Source organism: Marmota flaviventris, chromosome X, assembly GCF_047511675.1.
Source record: "Marmota flaviventris isolate mMarFla1 chromosome X, mMarFla1.hap1, whole genome shotgun sequence".
NCBI classification, from domain to species: Eukaryota; Metazoa; Chordata; class Mammalia; order Rodentia; family Sciuridae; genus Marmota; species Marmota flaviventris.
In genome coordinates, this window is record NC_092518.1 from 71,120,208 (window position 1) to 71,133,144 (window position 12,937).

The 12,937-nt window shown below is 32.2% G+C and overlaps 1 protein-coding gene and 1 non-coding gene across 2 annotated transcripts in view; one reads left to right on the top strand and one right to left on the bottom strand.

Annotated features, from left to right (window-relative positions):
• Window positions 1-12,937, top strand: part of Dach2 (dachshund family transcription factor 2) — a 497,550-nt gene that overhangs the window by 309,087 nt on the left and 175,526 nt on the right. The window lies entirely within an intron of this gene.
• Window positions 4,828-4,931, bottom strand: LOC114092403 (U6 spliceosomal RNA). The gene has a single exon (XR_003582705.1). It is a non-coding gene; the product is annotated as a U6 spliceosomal RNA (small nuclear RNA).

Genomic DNA, 12,937 nt, shown 5'->3' on the forward strand with positions numbered 1-12,937 from the left:
TGATGAAAATGCCTTGTAATTTGATAACAGATTGTTACTCATTTGTAATGTAATTTTTTCCTCACCAGTTTAGCTACTTCTTGAATTGGGGAAAATAATTTTTCAACTTATGTTAAGTAATGATAGTGAATTTTAAAGATATATTAAAGACACAAGAGCCATAGCAGCATATTATGATTGATAGAATTATAAATGAAATAAGTAGTGTTTGATGCCAGTGTATGTATGTGTATGTGAGTACTATTTACTAATGTGTATGACTATGTTCTATGTATTGAAGATCTTCATATCACCTTAACTTAACCTCTATTTATAGAATGATAGACTTATTAGGCACACATTTGTCAATTACTCCCTACCTGTGAAACCCTATTCTAGAATCCTGTTCTGAGTACAAAACTGAGTAGGATTTAGTCAATGCCCTATATCAGCCTTCACAGCTTTTGTTTTAGTTAGAAAAATGAGACCTATTTATAAATATAATAATAAAAGACTGAAAGTGATAAATATGTTCATAAAAATGTGTCTATATAAAGTACTATAGGAAAGTGCAAAGAAAAGAATTGTTTTTATTCATGAGAATTTAAAAAATAGAATTTTTGGAGTTGATTTAATTTAACTTGGCCCTTAAAGATTGGTTAAGCTGCAGTGGGCAAAATAGGAGTAAATGTATTTTAGGCATAGAAAGATAAATCAGCAGAGGTGAACAATTAGTATATTCATATGGTAACAGTGTTCAGTATAGTTAGAGTAGTAGATATGTGATGGAAATGAATAGGAACTCTACCTATAAAGATGAATGGGGGACTGGGGTTGTGGCTCAGTGGTAGAACACTCGCCTAGCACATGCAGGGTGCTGGGTTCAATCCTAAGCACCACATAAAAATAAAATAAAGGTATTTGTGTACGACTAAAATTAAAACAAAATATTTTAAAAAATAAAGATGAATGGGGCAGATTGTAGGAAATTGTAAATATTAGATTACAAATTTAGAAGTTAGTTTTACAGGTCGTTGACATCACTGGATACTTTTCAGGAATGTGAAAATATATTTTTTCTTTATGAAAATATCACTAATAAATGACTATAGCATACACTGAAAAGGATCAATCTAGAGGGTATTAGATCAATCAGGAAGTTCTTCAGGCAGTCTATCTAAGAAAGAATATAAAAAGTGACTTTACATTGTTAGTATATCCACTTTAGACTTGTATTACCTTTAAGTTAATATTTCTTAATATCTGCTTTGGGAAATTAATGTTGTATTGAAATTACTGGTACCAGGAATTCAAAATACATGTAAAATGCACTTTATCTATACAATCCAATTATTTCACATGGAACTTTCTAAAGTTCCTATGCTCTAAATTCATTCGCAACCAACCAAATTAAATTGATTTAAAAATGCATCAATTTTACTGACTTACATGGTGATTGTTTAAATAATAGCACATATAATTAAATTAAGAACCTGCTTCTTAAAAAGAAAGTAAAGAATAGTAACTAGTTAAGATAACCTGTAATTTGGCAAAGAGTTAAAAGGTCTTCATTACTAGGATCCTGAACATTAGAAATGTTGACCTGGAAATTATACATTTGACTCTGGAAAGCCCATGATTTATGTCAATCTGTTTGAACATGTTACTCTAATTTTCTGGAAACACAGTCTTTCCAAAACTATCAAAGACTTAGAATAAAATAGGAAAAGGATCAAATCAATTTAAATAAAGGGAAACAAACAGAACAGAGTTTGGTCAATGTCAATCTGGGATGATTTTTTCCCTAATTTTCTGAGTTCTTAATATAAACTATCTTATATTGTGAAAAATAGCTGTGGAAATTTGAAAAGTCACAAAAGATGGGGGTTTCTCATCTCATCATCTAGATGGCATAGGATTCCATTTATTGGGCTAGGCCTTTCCATCCTTATTTATCTCCTAGGTGTGTGTTTGCTTATTTCCAGAGATACTAGTTTTGAGTCAGACATAAAAATGTTTCAAATTCTGAAGATAAGAGGTTAGGAAAGAGATAATTTTCTTTATGCTTTCTCTTTCATTTTGTCCATGTGAGTTAGTGTACCTCTTTAGCAACATCAAGTTATAGCCTGCTAGTTGAAAAAATGCTTTGAATTTCTTGTTAATAAGACTGCTAGAATTCAGGAAACCAGAAAGAATATTCCACATTATAAATCATCCAACTATTCCATACCTCTATACAGAATACTTCTTATTGTGTGTGTGCAAATTGTGTGTGTGTGTGTGTGTGTGTGTGTGAGAGAGAGAGAGAGAGAGAGAGAGAGAGAGAGAGAGAGAGAGAGAGACCGACCCTCCTTAGTTAATGATCTGGCCCAATTATTTCATCTAGTATGATTTTTCTACTATTCCAGATTATTACTTCCTAAATATCAAATAATGATACTTTTGAAATGGATAGTATATTAGTCATGATTCTCTAGAGAAACAGAACCAACAGGATATATATGTAGCTCAGAACAAGAGGGACTAGTGATGCAACCCCTGTCCATAGAAGGCCTAGAAAATCTCTGAAGAGTTGTTGGTCAGAGTCCCCTTTGGAAGAGTGAAGGAGCTGGAGTCTGATGTCTTCAGGCTACCATGGAAGCAATCCAAGACTGCATCAAGAATTGAGCTTTGCCTTTGCTGCTCCTTTCTCCACTTTCCACCCTCATGTTTCATCCAGGTACCCACCATATTGGACTGAGCTGCTCACAGATAGGTTGGGTATCCTCCTCAGTTTGCTCTCCCACATGCCAATCATTTCTGGAAGCACCCTCATTGACATACCCAGAAGCCTCTTAATCACAGCCATCCCTTAATCCAATCAAGATGTCAATTCACATTAACCGTCACAGATGTCTAGGAGTCAGAATTTTCCTTTACACCTATCTATTATACTTGGTCAAAATGGATACTAGATGCTTGTAGTCTAAAAATGTCAGTTGAGTTTCTTATCAGAATATTCGCCACAGCAATTTCAGGAAAACCTAAATGCATTAAATATTTTACAGAGTTAGAGGCAAAAACACCTAATCCTGTGAGTGCTACTCTGAGAAAATAGACAGCTCTATTTGAAGCAGCTTTACATACAATATTGAAGAATTCTTGGCCATAACACACTAATAGTTAGATTTTCCTTTTCCTTTTGTTTTTCTTAAACTGGGGATTGGACCAAGAGGCATTTACAGAGAACCATATCCCCAGTCCTTTTTATGTTTTAAATTTGTGACAGGGTCTCAGTAAGTTTCTTAGGTCCTCACAAAGCTGCTAAGTGAAGTTAGCCAATCCCCCCAAAAACAAATGTCAAATGGTTTCTCTGATATAAGGAAGCTGATTCACAGTGGGGTAGGGAGAGGGAGTATGGGAGGAATAGAGGAACTCTAGATAGGGCAGAGGGGTGGGAGGGGAAGGGGGGGCAGGAGATTAAAAATGATGGTGGAATGTGATGAACATAATTATCCAAAGTACACGTATAAAGACATGAGTTGGTGTGAATATACTTTATATATAACCAGAGAAATGAAAAATTATGCTCTATATATGTAATATGAATTGTCATGCATTCTGTCATATATAAAAAGTCAATAACAAAATTGAAAAAATAGACCCAGTTCTAGAGAAATTTGCATAAATGTTACAGTTGGGCAGTAGCTTTTTTACTTCTACCTGGTGTTGTTTCTTCTCAATATGCATATGGTTATTCTATAGTTATTATCTGTACAGCATCATGGACCTATGGCTGTGTCAGGCACCAGGAAATAGAAACATTAGGAATAATACATAGTTTCTTCCAGTAAGGAGCTTAAAGCCATGATGAAAGATATTTGACTAATATAAAATGAATAAATGATGTCAGTAAGTGATTATTTTGAAAGTTCTGTATTCTCCCTGACTTATAATATGATACTTAAGGTGAAGTGATTCAGATAGTTGCATAACTATAGATAGCTATAGATAATTCCAGTTTTAACATCTAGCCTTTATGATTCCTTCTGAAATATGTTTTTCCATCATAGTTGGGGCCAGTAAAGGATTATTCTATTTTTTCAGTTTCTTTCTAATTCTATATATTAAATATTTAGTTACCATAAACATAATGCAGACCATATTAAAAAGGCTGATTTTTGGAACAAATAATATTTGTAGATGTTTTGTTGGATTATTTTTGGTGTTCTTTTAAGTAGTACATAAATATTTGGAATAAAATTTCACAATATTGAATGTAATCAACAACTATAACTTCCAAAACATTTTCTAATTTTCTGAAATGCACATTTCAAAAAATATGTCAATAATTGAATTTCTGTTCTCAAAGCCATCTTCAGGAAAACTTAATTTTTGTTATATATTTGAATTTTTCTATGTTATTTTCTCTTTCTCTCCCCTTTGTCTCCTCTTAATGCTAATTTGTTCTATATCTCTCATTTTTCTGTGGTAGTGATACCTGCTACAGATCAATAATATATCAACTAAGTGTAGGCAACACTTCAGTTGATTACTCTTACTATCTGTTTGTAATTCAATTTGAATTGAGTTAATGGATTAGTACAATATATTTTCAGCTTTATTCTAAGACTATGACTCATTTCTGGGGTGTTTGTCTATATAAGTTAAAGTTCAGATATTGCATGATTTATTGTATATATTCTTGTACTATTGTTAGTAGTCAATACTTTTCTCATACAATGTTTGTACTGAAACTTTGAACAACTATGGTAGAAAACTAAGAATTTGTCAGAGTACTAGAAGATAATGATTCTTTCCATCTTTTATAACACTGCTATTAGTTTTTGGTTATAAGTGATCACTGACTTGACCAAATGATTTTTATTGTGGCAAAATGTCTTATACAAGGGCCATGCTAATTTTCTCTGTATTGTTCCAATCTTTGTATATGTGCAGCTGAAGTGAGGAACAATATATATATATATATATATATATATATATATATATATATATATATATATATATATATAATTTTAAAGTCCCCAGAATCACTTTGAGAATAAGAATATTTTATTATTTTCCTCTGGCTTAATGAATTTAAGACAGGTCTAAGAGACCATGTTTAATGATAAAATTGCGGATAGATTTCTAATGGGTGTGGTGGTGTCTTTGAAGGAATCCTGTACTTGCTGATGGGAGACCTGAGGAAAGAGATTACTGATACTGTTGTTGGGTGCCCATCAATTCAGGTAGTCTCCCTGAATTCCTGGGATAACTCTTGGGAACACAATCTCATTCTAATTTCCTAAATTGGAGGTATTCAGTTACTCCAGTAAGTACTCTCTATCTAATGCGTACTCTCACCTAGATTTATAATAAAATTTTCTGGAAATGCCACTACTGGTTTAAAAATCACAGATGCATAAACTGTCATGGCTACAAGATTCTTATGCTGTATCTTTAAATATCTAGGAACTATATAAAAATGATCAAATAGTCACTTCAGGAAATGTATAACCTAATCGAATGTATACCTACTATTAGAAGAGTTTATATACATCAAAAATTCTTTTTAAATATTTTTAGGTGTAGATGGACAAAATGCCTTTATTTTATTTATTTATTTATTATTATGTAGTGCTGGGGATTGAGCCCAGTGCCTCACACATTCTAGGCAAGTACTCTATCACTGAGCTATAATCCCCACCCAGGTTAAATATGCTTTAAAAAGAAAATGGTCTATTGAGTAGTACAGCAAGATAATTGATAATTTTCTTACTAAGAAAGTATAAAAAGCTGAAACTTTTCCAATTTAAAATGATTTCACCAGTAACAGGTATAACTCAATTAAATATACATAGAAAAAAAATTAGTCAAGGAAATTGTGTTGAGCTTATATCCTAGCTAAAAAATGATTAGTGCAATATCAAATTGTGTTCTATACAATATTAATGTCTTAAGAGTTTATACTAGTTATCCTATTCTATGCTTCTTTAGGAAATTAATAGTAAGTATTATATCCGAAAAGCTTTTAAAATTATCTATAATAAAGAAATTCAGACCTATCTAGATAACCTGAATTTAATCTCCAATTTCAAATTTATTTGCTGTTTCACATTAGAACATTTATTCAGATTCTGTACTTCAGTATTCTTATATAAAAATGCAAATAATAATGGTATTCCCTGCTTAAGGTTGGTATGGATATTAAATGACTTAATATAGGTAAAAAACTTAAAAGAGTGTATGCTATATGGCTTAAGTGCTATATAAGGTTTTTGTTATGAATCTAATGTTGTGCAATTTGGCTTTCAACTCCCTTACTTCTCTTCCTTCTTCCATTTTTAAAACAGGTTTTATTTTTAACTTTTTGTGTAATAAACAGTCAAATGGCACATAGGAAATGTATCATCTAATAGAATGTACACCTACTATTAGAAGAGTTTATATGTGTCAAAAATTATTTTTAAATGTTTTTTGGAAAATGTGGATACAAATCAGTTTTGATAAATTGCTTAAATCTTGCTTATAATTTTAACAGTAGATGAAATGGGACTATTTGAAGAAATTACTTGACTTTCAAACTTTTAAATGCTTATTATGCATTTTCAGAAGTCTATAAGAAAATAAGCAGTTGCTTAGCAACTTGGAATTTTGTTAGGCAGTTCAGGATGTGGAGCAGCAGTTTGTTCAAAATAGCAGCCAGGCTTCTCCTGGTCTCTGATTTGGTTGCCTCTCTGTAGTGCTGTGTTGCTTGCCCTGCCAACGTTTCCTAATATTTCACTATTACTGCTCTATTCTGAACTGCTCTATTCTGAACTGTCTTATGTACATCCTCCAGTCTGTTGTCTTTATAGGGCAAGGTGAACTTTGGTACAGATGTGTTGTCTTCTTTCTTAATATCTATGTGTAATTCAAGCAAGTTTTCAAAATATCTTTGGCTATGTAAACAGCAGCTATCTAGGTTGTAAGAACTTCCCAAATTGTATTTTGTCAACCTTTACCTCACAGCCATAGCATTGAACTAAGTAATTTTTTATGTTGTACTTATCCCTGAATGCCAATCTTAAGAACTATTGTAATATTGTACTGTAAGTACTTATATGTAGCTTCTCTGTTTATTTATTTATTTTACTCTTAGATCCTATAGATTTCACCTTAGTTGCATTCTGAATCTTTTAGAGTCCAGGTATTTTTCTGAATACAGTTCAGAGCATTAAGATCTCCTGAAAATAAACCTGAATACTACCTCTGCTTGGAAAAACTTATATTTTGCCAATTGATTTATAGGGAATTTCAAAACTGTTACCACTAGATTCAATGTAGTATATCACATTAACATTTCATATCACCAGATGTTTCATTATTCATATTGTAGTACATCATACTTGACCCAAAGTAGCTTTGAATTCAAATAACAAACAAGCCAACACAGGGTACTTGACGGGTAGACTGAAATAATGTGGCAGGTCTAAACTGCTTTTCATTTTGGGGAGGATATTATTAATTGGAATGCCTTGTCTCTTAATTTAATTAAATGTTGTTTTTAAGTATAAAACCATATTGCAGTGAACTGACTTGCCGTTTCATTTAATTAATTGAAAACCTCAAGATTTGATTACTCCTAGTTCTGCTTTAGTTAATTTACTTGTTCACAGTTTTGACAGAAAAGCTTTTAAACTAATGTGAAGGGATGGACACAGTATAACCAATTAGGAAATGCTAAATTTGCCTCACTTTTTGTTCAGTTCACTGCTGAGGACCCAAACTTACTAATTTCTCCCTGTAAATATTATTGGAATTCATAGATTCCCCCCATACTTCTAGTGTAAGGACTACACATCACATGAAATTGTAAGTCTAATGCTTGTTTACTATTGAGAAAGGAGTACAAGAAATTTTTTTAAGAACATGCATGAATAATAAAAGAAAAATACTGCAGGTGTTTCAAAGAACTATACAATGCAAAGGAAATTTCCATGTAATATTTGAAGGAACTTAAGGACAATGAAGTCCAATTCCTTAATTTTGTATATGAATAAATGGAGGTACATAACATTTATGTGACACAATTGCTGCTTTTTTCTTTTCAATGACTCATAGGGCAGTGATCCATTTCAGAGTTTTTTTTTTTTTAATGTTTTGTTTTAGTTGTAGTTGGACACAATACCTTTACTTAATTTTTATGTGGTGCTGAGGATCAAACCCAGGGCCTCCCACATGATAGGTGAATGCTTTACCGCTGAGCCACAACTCCAGCCCCCATTTTAGAGTATTTTTTTAAAAAGTTAAAATCAAAATTATGAATGTGTGGATTAGTGGACAAAGCACATAGGTGAAAAGTCATAAGACATGAGTTCCCTTTTTAACCCTACTACTGATTGGCTGTTATCTTAAGCCCCTCTCTCACTTTTCTTCTGTGGACCTGAGAGTTTTTACCTATAAAATCCAGAAGCTGGTTTTGCTATTAAATGAAATTCTCACTCTTTAGTACTTTTCTCAATATTGTAATCCTGAAGTAGGACCTTATATACTTCAAAACAATAGCAGAAAATCATATATACACAATTATGATATGTGGGACTTTTTTCATACTTTTACACTGAATTTTAGGTTAAGAAAAGGGTGTGGAAAAATACAAAGTGAGGAAAGATTATTCATTCACAAACTTGTTTTGGACCAAACAGGATATACAGAAGCAGAAGGAAATCTGACCCTAATTATCACCAAACACAAAAATAATCTAAAAATGAATTAAACATAAAACCTGAAAGAGTAACTTCTAGCAGAAAATATAGGGAAAATTCTTCTTGACATTGGGCTTGGCCATCATTTCTTTCAAATGATACCAAAAGCACAGGCAACAAAAACAAAACACACAAGCATGACTACATCAACTAAATGGCTTCTGAAGAGAAAAGAATCAACATAGTGAAAATGCACCCTATAGAATAGGAGAAAATATTTTTAGACTATGAATCAGATAAAGGGATAATACATAAGAAGACATACACGTATTATGAAAACATGTTCAATATCAATAACCTCAGGGAAATACAAGTCAAAATCACAATGAACTATCACCTCATATCTGTTAGGATATCTATTATTTATTTTAAAAATAAGAGTAGACAAGGATGTGGAGAAATGTGAACTCTTGCACACTATTGCTGAAAATTTAAATTGGTGCATCCACTAGGGGAAGAGTATGTAGGTTCCTCAGATAGTAAAAATAGATCTACCATATGATCCAACAATCCCAATTCTGAGTATATATCTAAAGGAGTCAACATTAAGATATTAAATATATATCTTAATTTCTATTTCATCTATAGTATTATTCATAATAGCCAAGACAGAGGCAACCTAAATGTACACAAAAGTGGTGCGTGTGTGTGTGTGTGTGTGTGTGTGTGTGTGTATCATACAATGGAAAGTTATTCATCCTTAAAAAAGAAGGAAATGTTACCATTTATTAAAACATGGATAAACCTGGAAGATGTTATACTAAAGTGAAGATACAAAGGAACAAATATTGCAGTATATCACTTACCTGATGATTCTAAAATATTGAGACTCATAGAACTGGTGAACAAAATAGACATTGTCATGACCCAGGGGGGAGAGGAAACAGGAACCTATTAGTCAAAATACAAAGTTTTGCATACTTTAAATTTTTCTAAAAATAGATCTTATATTAAGTGTTCTTAACATTCATGAAAAATAATACAGTGCATGAGAGGAATATTATTGAGATAAATGATAGGTTTATGGCATAGATTGTACTGATAGTTTCATTGGGTTTGTACTTACCTCCAAAGTCATCTGTTTTAGTCAGCTTTTTCGCCACTGTGACTAAAAAGACCTAGTAAGAACAATTAGAAGAGGAGAAGTTTATTTTGTGGCTCACAGTTTCAGAACTCTCAGTCCATAGGTGGCTTACTCCATTACCTAGGGCCTAAGATGAGGCAGAACATCATGGTGGAATAGTGTGACAGAGACAAACAGCTTAGGGCATGGCCACCCAGAAGAAGAGAGAAACAGAGAGCTCTCCTCATCACAACAAATATAAACCCCAAAGGCACCACCCAAGGATCCACCTCCTCTAGCCACACACTACCTGCCTATAGTCACCACCCAGTTAAACCCTATCAGGGTAATAATGCACTGATTAGGTCAAAACTCTCATAACCCAGTTATTTCACCTCTAAACACTTTTTAGCCTTGATTTACACATGAGCTTTTGGGGAACACCTAACATCAAATTGCATACATTGTATATTTATAGCTTTTTTTAATGTCAGTCATGCCTCAATAAAGTGTTTTAATAAGAAACAGTAAATCCAATAATTTAATAAATGTTAATTACAAAAGGAAAAATATGGAGTACCTTAAAAGCTGTGCACTTTCACATGCTAAATAATTACAGTAGCTAGAATTTAATCCAATAAAAAATTTGATGAACAAGAATGGAAGGTACTAAGGTTACAGAAGTAAATGTTCAAATATTTGAAAGTGAAAAATGTGTTTCTTCAATAACACTGAATCTCTGTCTTTTCAAATCTATTTTATTAATTTAAATATATATGCTTTGAACATAATATAAAATAAGCATTATTTTCAGAATCAAAGATGTATGTCTAGATATTTACCTATAATTATGTAACTTCACTTTTAAAAGCATCTTTTCATTCTCATTACACTTACGATTTTCTAGTTTTCAATCCAAGCTGATATCTTGGATCCCAAGTAAAATTTAACTAAATAACTCACAAATTTAGCTTTAACAATTATTGTCTTTATATACTCTCAAGGATGCATTTTGAGAACTTGTGGAGAGATGCTGATTTTTTTCTTTTAAATCCTTCAGTGGTACACCAAGAGAGACCCTGAAAATAAGAATATAACTTGTTGTGGGGCAGGTCTCTCAGAAAACACATAAAGTCTCAGTTTTGTCCAAACCAAAGAGTGTTTATTTAGCCAGCTGGCTATTGACTTCTCCCCACAGGATCCATAACTATCTCTGCAAGGAACTGCCCCGAGCCTGAGCATTTTAGGATATTTAAAGGCAAAAACCACATCTGTGTTGACATAGCTGCAAGCAAGCAGGTACAGAAGCTGAATTGGGCAGTTAGCGAGACAATGCAATGGGTACATTGGTATTTCCCAGGAGACTTTCTAGGTTGGCATAGAAGCAAGCAAGCAGAAGGGAAGTGGCTCAAAATGACCTTAGTTCAGTATATGTTAGAGAATGGTTACTAATATTTAAATAATCAACCTCTGACAAGGCACATCGCCCAAGAAAAATGGAAACCAAAGAGAACAATTTTACATTGTATAAGAATTACTATTTTGTGTTGCCAAGTATGTTATGATAGGTAACTATTAATGGGTACAGAGGCAGGGCTTTCCCATGGGAGAAGCATTTCTTACTTAATATAGAGTCTCATGGTAAAATGGAGTCTGTTTGGTCATTGCCCATATAACCTGGCCCATAACATAACTCATCAGTTGAATAAAAGATCAAATTTCTGTGAGAACATCAAAGAAACCCATTACATATTTTCTATTGCTTCACTGTGCTTGATTGTGTATTTATCTAAAAACATAGATATTCAGGCACTGCATTGAAGACTTAACAAACAGAATTTAAGGATTTCATAAAACTCACTGCACTATAGACATGAGGCAATATAAAATATAGAAGTTATAAACTAGGTCTCTATACTTTGAATCAAGTAAGGAGATACAGAAAGATAACTAACAATATACAACTATATGTGTCACGTGAATTTTGTCATTCAGAGGTTTTCATTAAATAATTTTAGAGCTTCTTTAGCACTTTAACAAGCTTGTTTAAGAAATGGACTTTTACTCCATCTCTTCCCCTAAATAAATGACCCATGAGATCACTGGAAGATTTAGTTTCCTTATCTGCAATACAAAAAAATTGAACTAGATAGCTCCTAAATTTTTTGTGTGATAATATGATTCTTTATACCTTAATATTACCTTATTAATATTGCTCACTGACTTTTTTTCAATATTATAAAATAGAATTTGCTTACAAAAATATATACATATTAATATTTGCTATCTTTTCTGTAAATTAAAAGTATGTGGGGACTCTTGTTCATTAATTTTCTTAATTTGAGTGTATTAAGACACTTATTTTGTTTGGAACTCCTTGTCTACAAGAAGTTTAAATTTTGTCAACTGTTATTTTTTATCAAGTAGAAGCCACTTATTGTTTACAGAAATTCATATTTACAATAGAAATAGTGAAATAAATATTAATTAATTATTGTCAGAATTCAATTCTGAGGAGTTTATACAAATTCTAAAAATTTTTCTGATACATTTTTCATTAAGATTTACTCAGCCCTGTTTTTCCTGGGAAGGTTCCCTTTGATTAAATCATTGACATCATTATTTTCTGCCCAGAATTACTCTTGAGGCCAGGAGAGGTCATTTGGAGGAATTCAGTAAAGGTAAATTAAATATGGCAATAAAACCTCTGGGATTGTAGAGAATGTACACATGTATGTCATCAGTTTATAAACTAAAGCAATTTTCTTTCAAATCATTTTTTGCCATAATTTAGAGACAAACCATGTGGTGAATATTTTGATTCATTGAAAAAATTTTTTGCAGGGTAGAGTATGGAGCGACAAATTAAAACTGTATTATTCTCCAGAACATTCAGAGATAGGTGTACTAGGCTGAATCTGCTTTTATTTATGCTTTTCGTAGGGATTTACTCTGCCTCTTAGAATCAGGATCTTCTAGTGACAATTACATTTTGTTTTGCAACAACTGATATTCTCCATATTTCTTGGACATGCATTTTACATGGTAGAATAGATCTTGCAGAACACTGAAATACTATTTTAAAAATCTGCCATTTTTTTCTCCTTTTGTCCTAGTATAATAATTTACTAATAGATGGTTGAGAATTTGGAGTATATCTAAAAAA